The 21328-nt window shown below is 43.4% G+C and overlaps 1 protein-coding gene across 1 annotated transcript in view; it reads left to right on the top strand.

The window, feature by feature from the left end:
* Positions 1-21328, top strand: part of CASTOR2 (cytosolic arginine sensor for mTORC1 subunit 2) — a 224256-nt gene that overhangs the window by 125103 nt on the left and 77825 nt on the right. The window lies entirely within an intron of this gene.

The following is a 21328-nucleotide window of genomic DNA, read 5'->3' on the forward strand; positions in this document are numbered from 1 at the left end:
GGCTCATGGTATAGGTGAACTGGGCTGTTGGGGGAGCTGCGTTTTCTGGGCCCCAGACGAAAGGCCTGTCTCTGCATAAGAGGTAGGGTATAAAATTGAGGCTGGTATTCAAATAATTAAACCTGAAAAGATTTGGGGTTGCTAAGATTCTTTTCTCGTTGTTTGTTCAGTGTTTCTGCCTGCAAATATATCTGAAGCCTCAATCACCAACATATTTCTTTGTATTTTAATGCATTTCACTGGCTTCCTGTAGCCCTGTGTCTTCCATATAAACTCTTGGTGCTAATATTCTGGGCAGTTCAAGATGAGGTACTGCCATACACAAAGGGCCTAGTTATAAACCCGATCATACTGTATTTTGTTCTCCTCAAGTAAGCAGTTCATAACTGTTCCACCGTATAATGAGGCATAGTGAATATCAACTTGAACCATGGCATTCTTGGTTATACTTCCCATATCGGGGGCCAAAACCACTTTCTCAAATTTTTGTAAGAAACTGAAGACTTTTTTTTTATTTAGTGTGATGTTTGGGCTCATAGGGAGCATTTGTATTGCTAATTTACAGGTATTTATGGTTTTGTTTTGTTTTTTTAATGTTTATATGTGGTATGTTTTTTTTGTTTCTTTTAAGTTTATAGGATCATATTCTCAATCATTGTTTGAATTTCACTTGGTTGTTATCAATTTTTTAATTCCCATAACTACTTATTCTAAAAAAGTAAAAGGAAGACTGGTGCCCCCAACTTTTATAGAAATGTCAGGGTACAGTTGTACTCTAATCATTGCTCAAATGTAATGCTGTGCGGATTAAAAAAAATACAATGAAATCTCAAATCACAAAGGACTTTCAAACATATTTGATAGTATCTTCTAGATCTACAACTCAACTTTGGTTCAAAGTACAGGCTTCCAAGGTTACTCTTTCCACTTATAAGAAGACTGATTAAGATGATTATTCATTACTGAAACAAAGAAAAATAAAGGCAGATAAAGACCATATGACCTATCCAGTCTGCCTATCCATGCCATCTGCTATCCCTATCACTCCCTTAGAGATCCTATTGTAACCCAAGGGGTTAAATAATCTCAACTGGGCTGAATAAGGGTTCTATTCAGTGACATCACTCTCAGACATCACTCAGCTGAGCAATTGGTTGTCTGGGAAACGGCTTGCTGGGCAGTTGGGAGGTGAGTTGGACACTGTTCAGGCGTGTAAAGAAGGGTCTGAGAACAGTGGTGACTTAAAATCTGTGTTAAAATGGATTTTAGGTGATTGAAGGTTGAAAGTGTGTGTGAGTAATGTAATTTGTGTTTATTAGTTGTCTTAAAAGCCTTCCGCGTGTTGTGGCTTTGCTAGGAGAGAGTGCCTGCTGCTGATCAGCTGTGACTGAGTTATCCTAAAAGCTTGATCATTTAAAAAAAAATTGTAGAATTTATAAGCCAGGGGTTGCCTGATTAATAGAAGAACACTTTTTAGTAGTTTAAAAGAAACTGCTGGCTGTAGTGTTCTTAAAATGTTTAATATTTGATATAACAAGCAGGAACTCTGAGCTGGCTAGAAAGGAAAGCTTGGAACCTTATTAATAATAGGGTTAATGTAAATAACCTACACAGGTTATTGTGAATTCAGTTCTCAGTGACTTTAGGAAACTGAGAGTTACACACATTTTTTTTAAGTTTAATTGATAAAGAATTGGGAGGGTTTAGAATAGGGTTCAATAATTATATGTTTATTTTAAAGGGTAAGCTAGTTAGAAAAGTGAGATAGACATTCTAAGAGAAGTTACATAATATTCTATACTAGTTAGGGTTTAGGGTTTCTTTTATTGATTTTTAAAGAGTAGGATAGTAGGTGCGGATTTCTGTTCCATCTGATCATCTACTAGGGGACGGAGCCCCTGAGCAGCAGCTGAAGGAAGAGGAGAGCGCGTTGAAGTGCATCTATCGCTGCAGAGACACTGGGCCCCCACGCAAGAAAGGGAATGTTTGTCCGAAGGCAAAAAGACTGAGCTAAGTGGGTGTTCCAAATAAATAAATAAATAAAAAATAACAATACTTACCTGAGATCCAGCAAGGAAGGGACATCTGTAGCTCCGCATACTGGAACCTGAAAATAAAATTGGGCACAAAGAATCAAATTCTTGGAAAAGAAAAGCACTCTGTTCTATTTTAACAAGAAAGAGGTTTATTACTAAGTTTTAAACCAAGAAAATATGTATCTGATACTGAAGTAAGTTTCTGTTGTAGGTGGGTTATCCGTCCAGTAAAAAGAAATCTGGGAAAAAAAAAACATGATTATCAAGTCTGTATCACATCGTAATGTTCTTTAATTTAAGATTCTATAACAGGATGTATGGGGTATGCATAGGGGTTTAATTGTAGGGATTGTTGATTGTCTTAAATAAAAATTTATGTATTAAATTTTTATTGAGTTTTTTTTTGTATCCTTCCCTTTCTCCTGAGTCAGGCATTTATGGTGCTCGGCCTTGACTGTTTAAGAAAAGAATTTTAGAAAGTTATTTAGATTTTGGGAGTTCGCTCAGGAGAGGGGCGGGGTTACACTATGTACTTGTCCAAAGCTCTCTTAAATTCTTTCTTAAATTCAGATACATTCAAGTTCTGAAAATAAATATCAAGGGATATTACCTGAGGTAATCTTCAGGAGCTGTATTTTCAATCAACTTGCTGTTACGTAGTAGTATAAGGATGGAAACCATGCGTCACCAGCTTGTTCAAGGGTTTTACCTTTATCGACTTCTTCAGGGAGAGTGATTATTTCACTGCTAAGTATCCAAAACCCAGAAACTTCAGTAGCAATTTAATAAAAATCTAATATAATAGTTTGCTTCTTCAACGTTCAAATGTGTCTCACTGGGATCATAACCATCTCCTGACGTCACAAACGCAGTGAGAGACATTGAAACATTTCAGGAGCAGCTTCAGCCCTTCCTCCACATGCACCACCATCTCCTGCCCCTGCCGCAATGCCCCCCCCCCCCCCCCCCCCCCGAGGTGGCCCCCTCCACCCCCCCCTTGATGTCAGGAGATGTTAATCCTCCGATTTTCTCCGCCCAAAAAAGTTTTACCTCCTCCTCCGCAGGACCCCCCTTCCCCCACTCTGCCGTTTCAGGACCCCCCTCCCCCTCCCCTTCATAAGAGCCGGCTCTTTAAAAGTGTTTACCTCCTGCACGCAGGGACGCCGCTTCAGACAGCCTTTTCTTTCTGTTTCAGCTGTTCCTGTGGTCCCGCCCTCATGGGCGGGGCCACAGGAACAGCTGAAACAGAAGTGAAAGAAAAGGCTGTCTGAAGCGGCGTCCCTGCGTGCAGGAGGTAAACACTTTCAACAACAACCGGCTCTTATGAGGGGGAGGGCCAGAGAGGGGGGAGGGGGTCCTCAAACGAGGGGGGGAAGGAGGTCATGAAATGACAGAGGGGGGAGGGGGGTCCTGAAACGACACGGGAGGGAGGGGATTCCTGGAACTCCACTGGAAGGGGAGGGGCGGGTCCTGGAACTGGAAGGGGAGGGGGGTCCTGGATCAGGAGGGAGCGAGGGGGGATGGGAAGAAGGGGAGGGGGGTCCTGGAACTTGGACGGGGGGGAGGGGGGTCCTGGAACTCGGACAGGGAGGGAGGGGGGTTCTGCAAACTCTCGGTCTCATACACTCTCTTGGTCTCACAAAGAGTCTGTGTATCGCACACATACTCTCACACTCGCTCTCTCTCTCTCACACACTCTCTCACACACACTGTATCTGTGTGACACTCTCTCTCACAGACACAATCGCACCCAGTCTCACTCTCTCTGTCACACACACACTCGCACAGTCACTCTCTCTCTCACACAGTCACTCTCACACATACACTCTCTCAAACATACACACTCCGAGGAAAACCTTGCTAGCGCCCGTTTCATTTGTGTCAGAAACCGGCCTTTTTTACTAGTATTTTATAAAGGGTATTTTGTATAATAAGAGAATGTTCTAATGACAAATTGGGGAGTCCACAGGGACATTTAGGGGTTCTTTTACTTAGGTTCACTGCTGTTTTTAGCGCGCATTAAAAATAGGCACGTGCTAAAAACGCCGCTTTAGTAAAAGACCCCCTTATTGATTGCATATAGCCACTGTTTTGAAAGTTATCCTCATCTACAAATGCAGAGAAAACATTTGTACCTGTGCCTTGTAACATACTCCTTTGACGGCAGTTGCAACCATTAGTTGGTCTGTTCTACGTCACATGCTCCGCTACCTATTGGTGCCCATAGCAAGGGTTGCCATTAGTTTTGAATTCAGATCTCCAAATGCTAATGTTTGCCACCTGAATATTAACTGGTTTTCTTGCCAAATTAATTTTCTTGAGATGTTCCCAAAAGGGCTGATACTAGTGAGTGCAACCAGAGTAACTAACATAATTTCCATACTATAGGAGACCCCAAGCCATTGTAAAGTTGAAGGAGCTAGTCTTCCGGTGGGTTTTGGAGCCCCACCCGACAGATCCCTGTTTTTCCACCCCTTTGTAATGTGCCTTGCTCTACAATAAAAAAAACTTTAATCAGCAACTGAATGTAAAGCATGTTTTCAGTGCATTAGTAAAGGTTCATTTTCATTCTGAGTTGGAAGTGAAAAGCAGTCATTTTAGTCTACTGTTCTGAGTTCTACCCATGTAGATTACTTTGCAGGACACATGGCTTGTATTGCAGTCAATGTAGGAATTTACTTGTTGACGTTTTCCACATTCATAATGGCCTCCCCTTAATGCTTCATGTCTTGGGAAGGACAGTCAAATTTCTACCCTGTGGAAGGAAATTTTTTTTTTTTTGGGGGGGGGGAGGGAAGGTGAGTCTTTATAAATACTTTCATTGTGATTGACGGTTTCTCAGACAACATTTTTTTACTACAGGACTGAGGAATTCCCTGTGTTCCGAAGAGCGATCTTTATTCCCGACAATTAGCGGGATTACTGTGGGGTCCTTTTAACAAGGAGGGGGCTGTTTTTCCCATGCGCCAGGGCCCTTTTTATCGCAGCAGGTAAAAAAAAAAAAAAGTCCCCAGCACTCCTGGGCATGCGGTAAGAGGTGGCGATAAGTTCTGTCATGCTAACCCGGCAGTAACCGGGCAGTGTGCGGCAATGCCCGATTATCGCCAGGTTATCGCTGTGCAAGCCATTTCCTTGGATTTTCTTTTTCCCCCAGAAATGGCACGCCCTTGGGGTGGGACTACCGCTGGCAGCTACGTTCGGCCGGCGGTAGTCCCAGAAGAGCGAGCGGTAAACCCGCGTTGGGCTTACTGCGGCTCTGTAAAAGGGCCCCTCTGTTTGTAATAGGGTCAGCAAAGTGCTTTGTGTATCAGATGTAAATAGAAAACTGACAATGCTGAAAGGTTCTTTTACATGGACACTGAATTTTGTTGTGACCCCTGACGCAGGCACTTACATAAGTACATAACTAATGCCATACTGGGAAAAGACCAAAGGCCCATCAAGCCCAGCATCCTGTCCCTGACAGTGGCCAATCCAGGTCAAGGGCACCTGGCAGCTTCCCAAACGTACAAACATTCTATGCATGTTATTCCCGAAATTGTGGATTTTCCCAAGTCCGTTTAGTAGCGGTCTATGGACTTGTCCTTTAGGAAACCATCCAAACCCATTTTAAACTCTGCCAAGCTAACCGCCTTCACCACATTCTCCGGCAGCGAATTCCAGAGTTTAATTACGCGTTGGGTGAAGAAAAACTTTCTCCTATTTGTTTTAAATTTACTACACTGTAGTTTCATCGCATGACCCCTAGTCCTACTATTTTTGGAAAGCATGAGCAGACGCTTCACATCCACCGGTTCCACTCCACTCATTATTTTATATAACTTTATCATGTCTCCCCTTAGCCGTCTCTTCTCCAAGCTGAAAAGCCCCAGCCTCCATAGTCTTTCTTCATAGGGAAGTCGTCCCATCCCCGCTATTGCCCTTCGCTGCACCTTTTCCAATTCCACTATATCTTTCTTGGTCGTAGAAACACAGCCTGTGTCAGGTCTTTCTAATAAAGTATTTCCTTTTTGTCCTGTTCCTGGAGGTCCACTTGTGCTTTTTGTTCTGCTCCAGTTTTTTGGTGTACTTTGAACCCTTTCTTTTGTATCTCTTTATAAATACATCATGGATGGACGGCTTCCTAAAAGAAAAGTTCATAGACCGTTATTAAAATGGACTTGGGGAAAATCCACTGCTTTTTTCTAGAATAAGCAGCATAAAATGTATTGTACTTTTTGGGGATCTTGCCAGGTATTTGTGGCCTGGATTGGCCAGTGTTGGAAACAGGATGCTGGGCTTGATGGGACCCCCTTCGGTCTGTCCCAATATTTATTTATTTATTTGTTTGTTGCATTTGTACCCCACATTTTCCCACCTATTTGCAGGCTCAATGTGGCTTACATAGTACCATCAAAGGCGTTTGCCCAGTCGGTGGATAACAAATACAAAGTTGTATAGTGATCGTATGAGAGGTATAAGTGGAGGGTTGAAATGGATGAAGATTGCATGTTGTCCTGTGCGATCATAGTTTGTGTTGGTAGGTGAAGAGGGTTACGTGGGGTCGTTGGGGTAGGCCTTTTTGAAGAGGTTGGTTTTTAGTGATTTCCTGAAGTTCAAGTGGTCGTGGATTGTTTTCATAGCTTTTGGGAGCCCATTCCATAGTTGTGCTCTTATGTAGGAGAAGCCGGCTGCGTAAGTTGGCAACACTTATGTACTTATGAACTTTCAGTACCAGCCAATATCTCGTCGGTTTATCTTTATAATTGCAAAAACCCGTATAAAGTATAATTAGGATAAAATATTCTCTTATGTACTTGTTTAATGGTCAGATTCAATAAATTGTGCTCAACTTTAGGCACCATGAAAAATTCACACTAAGTGCTATTCTGTAAAGTGCGCTCTGGATTTTGCACCCTTTCTAGTAGCTCTTAGAATGGATTTGAATGCGAGGACTTGCACCAGCTGAAACTTGGTGTAAATCCTGGTGTTCATGTTGGGCGCCTAACCCCCGGTATTCTATAACGATGCACCTAAATATTTGGAACAACCCTGACTCACCCCCCTGCCCCTCCCATGGTCACGTCCCCTTTTGGGTTGCTTGCAAGACACTTTGGGCACATAACATCAGGGCCGCTGAGAGACTGGGCCGGGCCTGGGGCAAGCCCCCCCCCCCCCCGAGGTTGCTGCTGCCGCTCCCCCCTCCACCCCCCCTCGAGGTCACCACCGCTCCCCCCCCCCCCCGAGATCGCCGTAGCCACTGCTGCACCCTCCCGAGGTCACCGCCGCTCCCCCCTCTGTCCACCACCAGGCCGGGCGCCCTGCATTGAAATCACAGTCTCACCGCCGTGAAAGCAGCGCTGCAGGCAGCAGAATGCCTCCCTTCTTCCCTCCTTGAGTTCCGCCCTCGCGGAAGTTACGTCAGACGAGGGTGGGACACAGGGAGGGAAGGAGGGCTGAAAGGAGGCGTTCTGCTGCCTGCAGCGCTGCTTTCATGGAGGTGTGACTGCGATTTCAATGCAGGGGGCAGACGGTCGACGACGGAGGGTGGGTGTGACTGCGGCGCTAGGCCCCCCTTGGAGGCCCGGGGAATTTTGTCCCCTGCCCCTCCTCTTGGCAGCTATGCATAACATGACAGAATAATGCGTAGGCAGATTTGTGCATAAATCCAAATTAGTGCCAATTAACATCAGTAGTTGGTTGTTAGCATCCAACTGACTGACTAGTTTACTTACACATCTGGGCTCCACGCCCAAATTTGGGTGCTCTATATAGAATCTGTGGATATTTCTCTTTTAAAACACGACATTACCTTTTCTAACTGATGTTTAACTTGTTCTGTTGGAGTATATAACCAACTTCAAACATAAAAATTGTCCACTGGAGGACGTTATGCTATAATGATCTAAGCTGAAATCTTGTGATTAGAGCAATGGGCTGAGAACCAGGGAAGGCAAAGTTCAAATCCTGCTTCTGCCACAGACATGCTTTGTGATCTTGGGTGTGTCGCCATCTCTCTTTGCCTCAGTTACTGCTTAGACCAGTGGTTCCCAAACCTGGTCCTGGAGGCACCCTAGCTAGTCAGGTTTTCAGGATATCCACATTGAATATTCATGAGAGAGATTTGCATGCACTGCCTCCACTGCGTGCAAATCTCTCATGAATATTCATTGTGGATATCCTGAAAACCTGACTTGCTAGGGTGCCTCCAGGGCCAGGTTTAGGAACCACTGGCTTAGATTGTAAACTCCATAGGGTTGGAACGTATTGTCCCCAAATTCTTACCATCAGTATACAACCCTGTGCACATTCAATAGCGTTATAAAAAATATTACTTTTATTATTAAATGTTTTCTACCTGTATCCTTCTGATATATCATAGAAAGCCTAAATAAATTTTAAAAACTTTATATTGAAAAAAAGAATTAGCAATCTTTTTACTGGCACCCATTTACTAAATTGCATTAACATTTAGCATGGCTTAACATGGGATTGTTTTGTGTGTTAATTCAGAATCTAATGTGGCACTTTTTAGAGCAAATAGGTGGGAAAATGTATGTAACAAATAAATAAATAAAATGGACAACTAGGTAGGTAATGCGCATTCTCATTTGCCAGCATCACCTGTTTTGGGAGGTTTTTTTTTTTTAAGCCTGAAAAATGTTTCCATCCATCTGTTGATGCACACTCCACCCCTGTGTTCACACACTCCTTTCCCAAATGTCTTGTTCTCTGCTTAGGACGTCTGGCTTTACGAGTTAGTAAGATTAAACACATGATCGTATTACTTGAGAAAGTAATGGGGTTGGAAAACTGCACTTTTTGATCTTGCCAGTTGAGTCCTAGTCTTCCCAGATTGTGCTTCCATTAGCTGAAAGTAGCTCGCTTTTATGCTATGTATATGTCAAATTTCTGACATTTCGAGCTAACTTCTTAGTAACTGGGGTAAAAAATTGAAAATTGAATTTCTCTTAATTGTCTTTGTGCACAATCTGCGCTCTGAGGCTGGATGACTGGCCTCCACGCCACCCCCCCCCCCCCCCCCCCAAGCCTCAGTGGGCCCTCCCCAGCCCACGGCAAAGGCAAGACAGACTGGCTCCCCCGCTGCCCTCCCAGGCCTATTTGGAGGCAGGAAAGAGCCCTACTCTTTCCTGCCCGCTGCCGCCGCTCTCAGGCTTATGCCTCCGCATTTTCAAAATGGCTGCTGAGACTTCAAGCGGTAATCTTGTGAGACTGCCGCAGGAAGTCTCTGCGGCTGTTTGGAAAAAGCGGCAGTATTGGCCCAGACCAGTGGCTGCAGGCAGGAAAGAGTGGGGTTCTTTCTGCCCCGAAGAGGTACTCCACAGCAGCCACCTACCTCAGGGGTGAGTGCAGGGGCGGGCTGAAAAGAAAATATTGATGGCCTGTGGGTGCTATATGTGGGTGGCTGGTAGGTAGGGCTGTAAAAAAAAGTGTATGTGAAGGGAGGGGGCTATAAAAAAAAGGTGGATGTGTGGGTGCAGGGAGGGGGCTGGGAAAATATAGATGGTATCTGTATGGGGGAGCTGTAGAATTGGCTAAATTTTGTGCAGCAAATTTTGCAGGAATTTGCTAGTTTTGTGCGCAGAATTTTGATTTTTTTTTTTTTGCGTAGAATTCTGGCAGGAGTAAGAGCTTGAGGGAGAGAGAGAGAGAATTATGTCAGAACTCAAAAGTGACACCTTGAAGGGGCAGCTGCAATAATGCAGTTGGGAGGTAAGATGGGAGAGTGCCCATCCATTAATGGAAAGGTTACGCTGGCTTCTGATTAAAGAGTGGTGCTTGTTTAAATTGCTTGTATTAACCTTCAAAGTAATCAATACTCACAAATGTCTGTGTTTTAAAGATAGGATGAAAAATTGTAGGCCTAGTAGACTTTGAGATCCTCTCAGTGGAATCTCTTGGCAGTCCCTGCAATGGAGAGGTTCAGAAGGCAGTCTGGAGAGCTAAAGCTTTCAGCGTCGCTGGTCCAGAAAACTGGCATAAATTACCTATATATTTGAGTACACAGTTTGATGCTATTTAGAAAGGGACTAAAGATGTCTTTTCCCTCAATTTGAGTGGGGTAAAGGGCAGGATGTTTATGTTCCACTTAATCCGAGGGTACACAAAACCTGTTCTGACTTGGGAGGGAGCAGCGATGACTGTGCTTCTTTGTGTCTTAACATACTCTCTGCTCTGACTTTTATTGTATTTTTGTCATTTGTTAAATCATTGCAGAACATTTTATAAATAAATATGCTAGAGAAATCATTGGGAGTAACCTGCACAGGGCAGCAATTGCAACACTAACACACTGGTTGTTCTTTTAAAAGATACAGACATGGATGCCAACATTTTAAAGCGACTTCCGGTGCCAAGCACAATAGAAATAAGTGCATCAGTACATAAGCATTGCCATGCTGGGACAGACCAAGGGTCCATCAAGCCCAGCACCCTGTCACCGACAGCGGCCAAAAGAACAAGCAATTTGTCCCGCCCATCCTAGAAATACTATTATTCCCTCGTCCATTCAATAACATTCAATGGCTTTTTCCTCCAGGAAGCCGTCCAACCCTTTTTTGAAGTCAGCTAAGTTAACTGCCTTAACCACCTTTTCTGGCAGTGAATTCCAGAGTTTAACTACACGTTGAGTGAAGAAAAATTTCCTCTGATTCGTTTTAAATTTACCACACTGCAGCTTCATCGCATGCCCCCTTGTCCTAGTATTTTTGGAAAGCGTAAACAGACGCTCCACATCAACCTGTTCCATTCCACTCATTATTTTATAGATCTCTATCATATCCCCCCTCAGCCGCCTTTTCTCCAACCTGAAGAGCCCCAGCCTTTTCAGCCTTTCCTCATAGGGAAATCGTCCCATCCCCTGTATCATCTTTGTCACCCTTTTCTGCACCTTTTCCAATTCCACTATGTGTTTTTTAAGGTGTGGCGACCAGAATTGCTGAATATTAGGAGTGCCCAGTACCCCACTGTACCCAGAGAGCTGCATCCTCTGGGTACAGGGTAAGGAGTGGGTGTTGGATGCCATCTGGGAATTTGTATCTGTATTTGCCCAAAGTGGACAGACTGGATTAGCTTTACCTGCTCTCATTTATTATGGGGTCCTTTAACCAAACCGCGTAAGGTTCTACACGCGCCCATTGCACGCCAAAATGTAGTTACCGCACAGCTACTGCATGGCTGTTGCGGTAGTTTCGTTTTTGGCATGCGTCCGATACACACAGCTGAAATATAATTTATCGGACGCGCGCCAAATGCCACCGCCCAGTTACCGCATGAGACTTGACTGCTAGGTCAGTGGCTGGCGGTAAGGTCGCAGACCCAAAATGGACGCGCAACAATTTTGACTTTGACGCACGTCCGTTTTTGGCAAAAATTTTAAAAGGGCCTTTTTTTACAGGCGCGCTGAAAAATGGATTAGCGTGCACTCAAAATCCGCACCTACACTTCCGCAAGCCATTTTTCAGCGCACCTTCATAAAATAACCCCTCTGTTTCTAATGAGAAATGCAGAGACATTGCTATATCATTGCAAACGACCACCCTTCCTTAATCGGGTCACCACTCATTTCCTAAGATACAACTTTAATTGTGAGTACATTTGGGCAGGGAAATAATCTATCTGAAGGTAACTCATCTCGAGGTTGGATTTGGAAAATGGCAACTAATCAGGGGCCCTTTTATTAAGCCACCTAAGCATCTACCCACGCCAAAATGGAGTTACTGCGTGGCTCTTGTGGTAATTTCATTTTTGCCGCGCGTCTGGTACGTGCAGCTGAAAAATAGTTTTTTATTTTCGGCGGCGCACAGGTCATTACCGCCTGGTTACCGCGTGAGACTTTACCACTACGTCAGTGGCTGGCGGTAAGGTCCCAGACCCAAAATGGAAGGGCGACAATTTTGATTTTGCTGCACGTCCGTTTTCGGCAAAAATGTAAAAAAGCCCCCCCCCTTTTTTTTTTTAACATGCGCGCTGAAAAATGGATCGGTGCGCACCCAAAACCCGCCCCTACACTACCGCAAACCATTTTTCAGCGCACCTTTGTAAAATAAATAAATATGTAAATTAACAGAAAAAATATCTTTAATGACGGTGGAGGTGGATTCGCGTTTTAGATCAAATTCTGAATAATCTGATGGAGTCAACTGCTTGGGCTAAAAATAAGTTGGATTCCAAAAAAAAAAAAAAAATTCTCATTTCCTTCCAGCTCTTTTCCTATGTCTTGTCTATTCCAAAGTCTCATTTGGAAGCGCTCTCCATAAATCACGTAAAGATGGCAGTTGACTCAGGTTGTAGTTATATCCCACACAATGTTTTATCCTTTTTGTCTATGAACTGAAGAAAGTTAACTATTAATCCATCTATTCGCCTGCAGTTTACATGGTTACAGCTGTGTCTACAAGTCTGCAGTATTCCTGTGGGGGAGAAGACGAGCAGAAGCTTCTAATTCATCAGCTGTTTAATAAACTAATAGTAGTAATGGGGTCATCATTCACCATAAATAACCTATGTGGGGGACAGATGAAGGCGAAGGGAGACGGGAGCGAAACTGAGGACACCAAAGACGAATTTCTCAAGTCCAGGCAAGACAGCAGCATAGATAGGCTTAGATCTTAAGGGAGCATCGGGTTTTGGATGTTTTCTGTCTTCAGAAGCTATGGGACTGTAGTAGTGGGTTCCCTTTAGAGGAGTCTGTCCTCTTGAAAGTATTCTGCCGATTCCGTTTAGGTCACCCAAAGTTGGGCATGCACGTTTGGGGGCAGGCCACAGATCTGCACATAACCTAATTAGCTAATTAGACCAGGGGCATTTCAGACACCCAATTTTGGGTGGGCCTGGGCCCAAGATGGGTGGGCAGAAGAACTTCACCTTGTCCCATAAGTGATTTGGTATCTCCCTTTCTCACCTGCATGCCATATGATCTCTCAAACCTCCCCCTCCCCCGCATACATTTTAAATAGCAGATTTTCACTGGCAGTGAGTAGCAACTAATACACGCTGCTCATGTTGGCCCCACAGCCTTCCCTCTGATGCATCTTCCTGTTTCCGCATAGGTGGGAATACATCAGAGGGAAGGCTGTGGGGTCAGTGCGAGCAGTATGTATCAGTCGCAGCGAGTGAAGATCTGCTATTTAAAAGGTATGCAGGAAGGACAGTTGTTGGGAGGTTTTTGCTAGGGGGGCTTTAGGATCCCTGCCAGCCACACATCATAGGTGTGCTGCTACTGGATGGGCCTGAGCCCAAAGTGGGTGGGCCTGGGCCCACCCGGGCCCACCCTTGGCTACACAACTGAATTAGACGCTAATAATCAGTAACTGATGTCAACAAGCACTTAATTGGCAGTTATTAGAAGTTATGCGCAGATCTGCCATATGTGCACTTAAATTTCCTAGCTCACCAGTCCAAAGGGGGTGTGGCCATGGTAGGGGCATGGGCGGGTCAGGGATATTCCCAGAATTTAAGTGTGATGATATAGAATACCTTCATTTGTGCGCCTAACTTCGTTAGCTGAGTGCCAGCATTTACATGAGTCTTTGGCAGGCACTTGTACCCAAAGTTAGGCATGAATTATGTTGTAAGCTGGTATTCTGTAGAAGACGCTCTGTGTAGGGCACCCTTTACAGAATACTACTTAGTGCAGATCATTCTGTCCCCTAACTTTGTCATTTATTGAATTTCCCCCAATTCTGTTTAGTCTTAACATACATCTTACCCAGAGGTACAGTTTAGCCCATATGTAACTGCCCTTTTCATGAGTTTGGAATACCATGTGTTTCACAGAATGGGTTTGAATCTCAACTGGACCCGCATTTCAAACTGATTAAAACTAGCTGTAAGATCAGCAGTTATAAGAGAGACTACTTAGGCTGTTAACATAGTGACATCGAGGCACATTTTCAAAGCACTAAGACGTACAAAATTACACAGTAACCTATGGAACTTTGTAAGTCTAGGTGCTTTGAAAACGAGCCCCATAGTAATATAGTAGATGATGGCAAATAAAGACCTGTACAGCCCATCCAATCTGCCCAACAATCACATTCATTATCAGTTTTTAAACCAATAATGAGTATGGTATAAGAGATCCTCTGTGCTTATCCCACGCCTTTTTGAGTTTCGTCACTGCTTTTGGCTCCACCACCTCCACTTGCAGGGTATTCCAGGCACCAGCCTCCGTCTCTGTGAAAAAGTATTTCTTAGCGTTACTCCTGAGGCTTATCACCCCGCAACCTCAGTTAATATCTTCCTGCCTCTAGAATAGATTTGAATGTATAGTACATGGGGGAGTAGCCTAATGGTTATGCAGTGGGCTGAGAACCTGGGGATCTTAGTTCAGTTCCTACTGAAGCTTCTTGTGACCCTGAGCAACTCGCTTAAACCTCCATTGCTCCAAGTACAAAATTTAGATTGTGAGCCCACTAGGGACGGAGAGAGTACCTGAACTGCTTTGTTGCACCACAGGCTATCAAATCCATTACCCATTAATACCTTTCAAGTATTTAAACATCTGTATCATAGGTGGAACTTAAGTTGCCTTCGCTCTTCTTCAAGCCTAACCAAGTAACACAGATTCCAAGGGTTTTCTTGTAGGACAAACTTGCCTGTTAGGACAGCACATTCATTCATTGGGTACAAGCAGTTTGACCCAACCTGCTGCTCCTTAGAGAGATGTGAACTTGTTAGATTAATAGACAAACATTTCCTTAGGGTATGAACCTGCTTTTCCTTTTGTTTCTAGATTAGAGACTTCTTTGCAGATCAAGTAACGTAAATGGACCTGACCTGAAGGCTTCAGCTTTTGAAAGGACGGTCTGTCATTTGAAAACAATAGGGAAACTAACAATGTTCGTTTCATTTTGTGTTATTTCCAGTTTGAAATGGTAATACGGGTGTGGAATTTTATTATATATTTTTTTTCTTTTTTGCATGTACTAAAGTGAAATGAAACAAAACCAGAAAAGAAAGAGCAGTCTTGATTCTCTCCTATGGGGCTCAAAGAATGTCTGTGTCCTCTCAGCAATAGAACACCACTAAATATGGCATAGGGGGAAAACCAGTGAAAAGACACAGAGTTTGTCAGTTGATCAGATCAGCCTGGGGGTTTCAGAGAAATAAGCTCCCCTTAAAAAAAAGTGGCTTAGTGGATTTCTGTGGGGGAATCAGTTCCAGCTTCTATAGCATAGAAACTTTGGATACAGTGAAAGAGCAGTTAGGAAATTGGTGCATATATGTATTTATTTATTTATGGTTCATTTATACCCCACAGTTTCCCACAATTGCAGGCACAATGTGGCTTACATGAGTTACAAAAGTAGAGAAGTACAACACATGAATTTTACAGCAGACTAAGGAGAGAACACTAACAACAATTAAGGTGACTAATAAGCAGAATTACTAATGGAGTAAGTTTTTTCAAAAAGGAATGTTTTCAACATCTTCTTGAAAAGGTGATGATCAGATTGAGGTTTTAGGTTCAGAGGTAAAGCATTCCAAGTCTTCGGGCTGGAGTAGTGAAAAGTAGAGGCAAAAAGAAGCTTGTATTTGACACCCCGGCAAGACGGATAATGAAGTTGGAGATAGGTGCGGGCTGTGTTGATGGCATTTCTAGGTGGGAGGTCTATTAGAGGAATCATGTATTCCGGAGCTAGACCGTAGATATAAACTGCTTCGCCCCTCTTCTCTGCTCTTCCATTCACACACACCCCACAGATGTACACTCACAAACAACTCATACACAGATACACAAATAAATATACGCACAGACACAACATTAGCTTCTCATAATAAAATCTGTTTTTATTACTTCATATCTTTTTAGCTGCCTAGAATTAATTTCAAATAAATAAATAAATATACACATAGACACTAAACCCAACAGTCACGTTTAACACTCTCTCACAGGGACTGGAAATAATTCCTTATCCACGATGCACTGATTTGTATTTATTCTGGTGTGTATTTTGTTTTCACCATTATAACTTCTGCTTTGAATCCTACACTTTTATTAGTGGATACTTTGAGGCATATTTTCAAAGCACTTTGGGAGGCTAAGTTCCATAGGTTTCTATGGAACTTTGGGAGGCTAAGTGCTTTGAAAATGAGCCTGTTTGTGTACTGCCAACTAATACCTGCTGCTGGATATAGGGCCAGATTCAGGCATTTACTAACTGGGCACATAATTACAGTTTAGGAGGGGAGAGGCTTGCTCAGGAGGCAAGGATTACTAACCATCTGGTTTCTTTATTTCAGGATTCTACATGTTTTTGCATTAATGTCCAGAGGGTAGAAGGATGGCTAACTTGTCTGGACATATGTCAGACTTTAAAACCTCTATCTGTAGTTCTATAAAACAGAAGGTGTTTTTCAGCCAATGACTGAATATCTGAGGCATGTTAAGTGTCCATGAAAATTCTGAGGCTTTTTTTTCCTTCTGTCAATAAAGATAATGTTATAATGCTAACTTCAGACACGAGCTACTTCTATAATGAATATGAATTGGGGAGATTTATTAAATTTTTAGTGTGTTCTATAATTTCCCCCATCTGTTTGACGAAGCCTACTCTGCCTGCTTGCTGTGTCACTAGCAGCTTAGGCTATGGGTAGGACTAGGGGCGGCCCAAAGCAATCTGCTGCTCGCGCCTAGTCTGGCATCCCCCCTTCCCTCCTCAACCCCCTTACCCACGTTTACCTTATTTTTTTTCTTTTCCAAAAGGTGGCAGTGATTCCCATAGGCTGCCCTGCTGTGGTCCTGCTGGCACCAGCCTCTACTGTAGCTGCATTTAATTTTTGAAAGGGCAACTATAATAAAATAAGGAAAACGGATAAAAAGAAGCTAAAAGCATTGGCTTCTAAGGTTAGGACACTAAATCAGGCGTGAACGTTATTTAAAAATACCATCTTGGAAGCCCAGACCAGATGTATTCCAAGATGCAAAGGTGGAAAGAAGAGAAAATGACAGCCAGCATGGTTAAAAGGTGAAGTGAAAGAGGCTATTACATTCAAAAGAATGTCCTTCAAAGTATGGAAAAAGGACCCAAATAAAGAAATTAAGAAGCAACGTAAGCTCTGGCAAGTCAGATGCAAAGCATTAATAAAGAAATATAAAAGAGAATATGAAGAGAAATTTGCTGCATAGGCCAAAACTCACAGTAACAACTTTTTCAGGTACATCAGAAGCAGAAAGCATGTGAGGGGATCCGTGGGATCACGAAGGAGCAAAGGGGGCACTCAGGGAGGACAAGGCCATAGCGGAGAAAATGAATAAATTCTTTGCTTTGGTTTTTATGGAAGAGGATGTAAGAGACCTGCTTGTACCGGAAATTGTTTTCAAGGGTGATGATGCGGAGGAATTAAAAGAAATCTTGTTGAACCTGGAAGATGTACTGAGACAAATCGACAAATTAAAGAGTAGTAAATCACCTGGACCTGATGGTATATATCCAAGGGTTCTCAAAGAACTCAAGCATGAAATTGCTGATCTGCTGTTAGTAATATGTAACCTGTCTTCAAAATTGTCCGTAGTACCTGAAGATTGGAGGATGACCAGTGTGACGCTGATTTTTAAAAAGTGTTCTAGGGGTGATCCGGAAAATTACAGATAGATAAGCCTGACGTCAGTGCCGGGCAAAATAGTGGAAACTATTATAAAGAATAAAATTATGGAACACATAGACAAACATGGTTTAATGGGACAGAGTCAGCATGGGTTCAGCCAAGGGAAGTCTTGCCTCAGCAATTTGCTTAATTTCTTTGAAGGCGTGAAAAAACATGTGGATAAAGGTGAGCCGGTTGATTTAGTGTATCTAGATTTTCAGGAAGCTTTCGATAAAAGTTGAGGGAGTGTGTGTCACAGAGATTGATACTGGGACTGGTGCTATTTATCATACTTATAAATGATAAGGAAATCGGAAACAGCGAGTGAGATGATAAAATTTGCAGATGACACAAAACTATTCAAGGTTGTTAAACCACCTGTGGACTGTAAATTATTGCAGGAAGACCTTAGCATATTGGATGACTGGGCATCCTAATGGCAGATGAAATTTAATATGGGACAAATGCAAGGTGATGCACGTTGGAAATAATAATCTGAATCATCTGATGCAAGGGTCCACCTTAGAGTCAGCAACCAAGAAAAAGATCTAGGTGGTGGTGTAGATAATACACTGAAATCTGCTCAATGTGCGGCAGCAGCCAAAAAAAACAAACAAGATGCTACGAATTATTTAAAAATGTGATGGTGAATAAGAATGAATATACTATAACTAGCCGTTAAGCCCGTAAAAACGGGCAAGTATTGCAGCCCTCCTCTCTCCCCTGGCCTCACCCCGTCCACCGATCCTCCACCCATATCCAGTGACCCTCCTCTTTCCCTTTTCCTCCCCCCTCCCCCCATGTCCAGCAACCCTCCTCTGTGCCCTGCTCTCACCCAAGTCCAGCAACCATGGCCTCTCCCCCCTGCCCTTCCCCCCCCCCATGTCCACCTACCCTCATCGCCGCTGCTCCCTTCCCCCTCCGTGCCGGGCCCCCTGCACTGACCTGACAGTGCCTCTCACCTCCGTGTGAAAGCGCTACAGGCAGCAGCAGATCGCTCTTCTGCTGCCTGCAGCACTTCCACACGGAGGTGAGAGGCGCTGTCAGGTCAGTGGAGGGGGGCAGGAGCGGGGGGGAGGGTGGAGGTTGTTTCGCGCGATGTTCCTTTCCAGGTGGCGGCGGCGGCGGCGGCTGACAATTCGACTCCATTTCCCTCTCTGTTCCGCCCTCTGACGTCTTGACGCGAGGGCGGGACAGAGAGGGAAGTCTGTACTGCGCATTTGCAAGTGAGTACGGTCACTTGCCATTTATATGTTTGATGCCTCTGTCTCACTCCATGGTGCACCTTCACCTTGAGTACTGCTTTCAGCTCTGTTTGTTGTATCTCAAAAAAGATATAGCGGAATTAGAAAAGGTTCAAAGAAGAATGACCAAAATGATAAAAGGGGATTGAGCTTCTCTCATATGAGGAAAGGTTAAAGAGGTTATGGCTCTTCAGCTTGGAAAAGAGGTGGATGAGGGGAGATATGATTGAGATCTACAAAATCCTGAGTGGTGTAGAATGAGTAGAAGTAAATCAATTTTTTTTTTTACTCATTCCAAAAGTACAAAGACTAGGGGACACTCAAGGAGGTTACATGGAAATAACTTTTAAACAAATAGGAGGAAATATATTTTTCACTCAACGAATAGTTAAGCTCTGGAACTCTTTGCTGGAGGATGTAGTAACAGCGGTTAGCGTATCTGGGTTTAAAAATGGTTTGGACAAGATCCTGGAGGAAAAGTCCATAGTCTGTTATTGAGATAGACATGGGGAAGCCACTGCTTGCCCTGGGTTTGGTAGCATGGAATGTTGCTACTATTTGGGATTCCGAAATCTTGTTACTCTTTGGGATTCCAGAATGTTGCTACTAATTGGATTTCTGCCAGGTACTTGCAATCTGGATGGACCATTGGTCTGACCCAATATGGCTACTCTTATGTTCTCATGTACTAAGCAGTGGTAAAATTTGTAGTTACTGTGGCTTAATGTGGGAATATACCGCTCGGTAGCCACAAATTTTATGTGGCAACCAGTGGGAGCAGAACCAGCATTTTCCTATTCTGGTCTCGTGTTAAAGTGCTAATTAGCGTGCAGTACCCGTCAGCTATTAACACTGGAGCACTTACTCTCAGATTATTTTATATTTTATTTTATATCTATTATTGGAGGTAACGGGGAAGCAAAAATAGGCACCAGTTTCAGGGATTTCAAGAACCTGACTGAAGATTGCTGGTCTTCCCATTTTTGGAGGCACTGATGGTTGTAAAGGAAACAGAGGCTTTGCTGTCTACACCTAATTTTTTTGACACATCTCCCACCTCTTGGGGAACCACTGAGTTAGAGCAAGTCATTTGTCCAGTTGGTCCATCAGAACAGTTTTTGCTAGCTGATAATCCGTGAAAACAGAGAAAACAAACACACAGATCGATGCAGAAGCAGGCTGAAAAGCTTTGGAAGCTTTTATGTAATTAAACAAAAATACATAGTAACATAGTAGATAACAGCAGAAATTGGCCAGCTATCTATTATTTTCTATCCACTCTGCCAAGGACATGTACCAGCTGCCAACAATTGAGGATAACCTCCTATAAACTATGATTCCACATCCACGTCAGCTTTTTCATCATCATATGTCTTTATACGCCACTCTCCTGGATAGCTGAACATGCAAGATCTCTTTTGGTTTACACCCAGCACCTCTCCCCTCCTGAGCCCACAAGATCCTAAAGTAGTGGTCCCCAAACGTGTTTCATCTAGTCAGGTTTTCAGGATAAGCACAACGATTACTCGTGAGAGAGATCTGCATGCACCTCCCCCAATGCATGCAAATCTCTCTCATGAAAATTCATTGTGGATCTCTTGCAAGCCTGCCTGGCTAAGGGTTCCCCCCAGAACAGCTTTGAGAACCACTGGCCTACAGGAAGCCAGCAGCTACTAATATGAACGTGACTGTTGTTCAAGTCAAGGAGATTTAATAAGACAGGAGACTACATAAAATGTGAAGCTGGTTTCCTCACCCCTCAGCAACCGCCATATTGGTGTACCCACCACCACCCCCCACTCCCCCTCCTAACAGAAAGAATGTAAAACCAAGAGGTTTAATAAAACAATATAAAACTCACAAGTTTGATATTGTTTTCCAGTAGCATATGCGAATGTTTTGGGTCACTCAATATAGCGGCAAGCTTCATCCCACAGAATGAGCCAGATAGGTTCATGGTGTCCTCCAGTCTTATTAAACCTCCTTGGTTCAAATACCTGGCCTCCTATGAGCCCATGATTTTACCAGATCTTATTCTGGTAATTCCAACCTTCACTGGACACAGCCAGCAGTACCAGAAGTGTTGAATTACTACACAGAGCTCCGGCTACATCATTGTCTACATCTTCTGTGAACAAAAAAATCTATTAATTTGGTGTGTAGGAGGCCTCAGTGTGTTAGCAATAAACGTGGCCCAATCACTCGAGGTCAACCATCATATTGCATGGACCATGAAAGAAAAACGAGAAAGAAGGGATCTTTAAAATGTTATATTTGAAAGGGAAATGGATTTAACTTGCACCTTTTGAGTAGTAGCTCAAGGTGAGTTCATTCAGGTTCGGTAAATATTTTCCTGTCTCTATGGGCTTTTACAATCAAGTTTGCACTTGAGGCAATAGAAGGTTAAGGGGGGTAAGTTATCAACATGGGCTATTAAGTTGGGTTATTTTAGCACAA

This window comes from Microcaecilia unicolor, chromosome 13 (assembly GCF_901765095.1).
Source record: "Microcaecilia unicolor chromosome 13, aMicUni1.1, whole genome shotgun sequence".
In the NCBI taxonomy this organism is placed as follows: domain Eukaryota; kingdom Metazoa; phylum Chordata; class Amphibia; order Gymnophiona; family Siphonopidae; genus Microcaecilia; species Microcaecilia unicolor.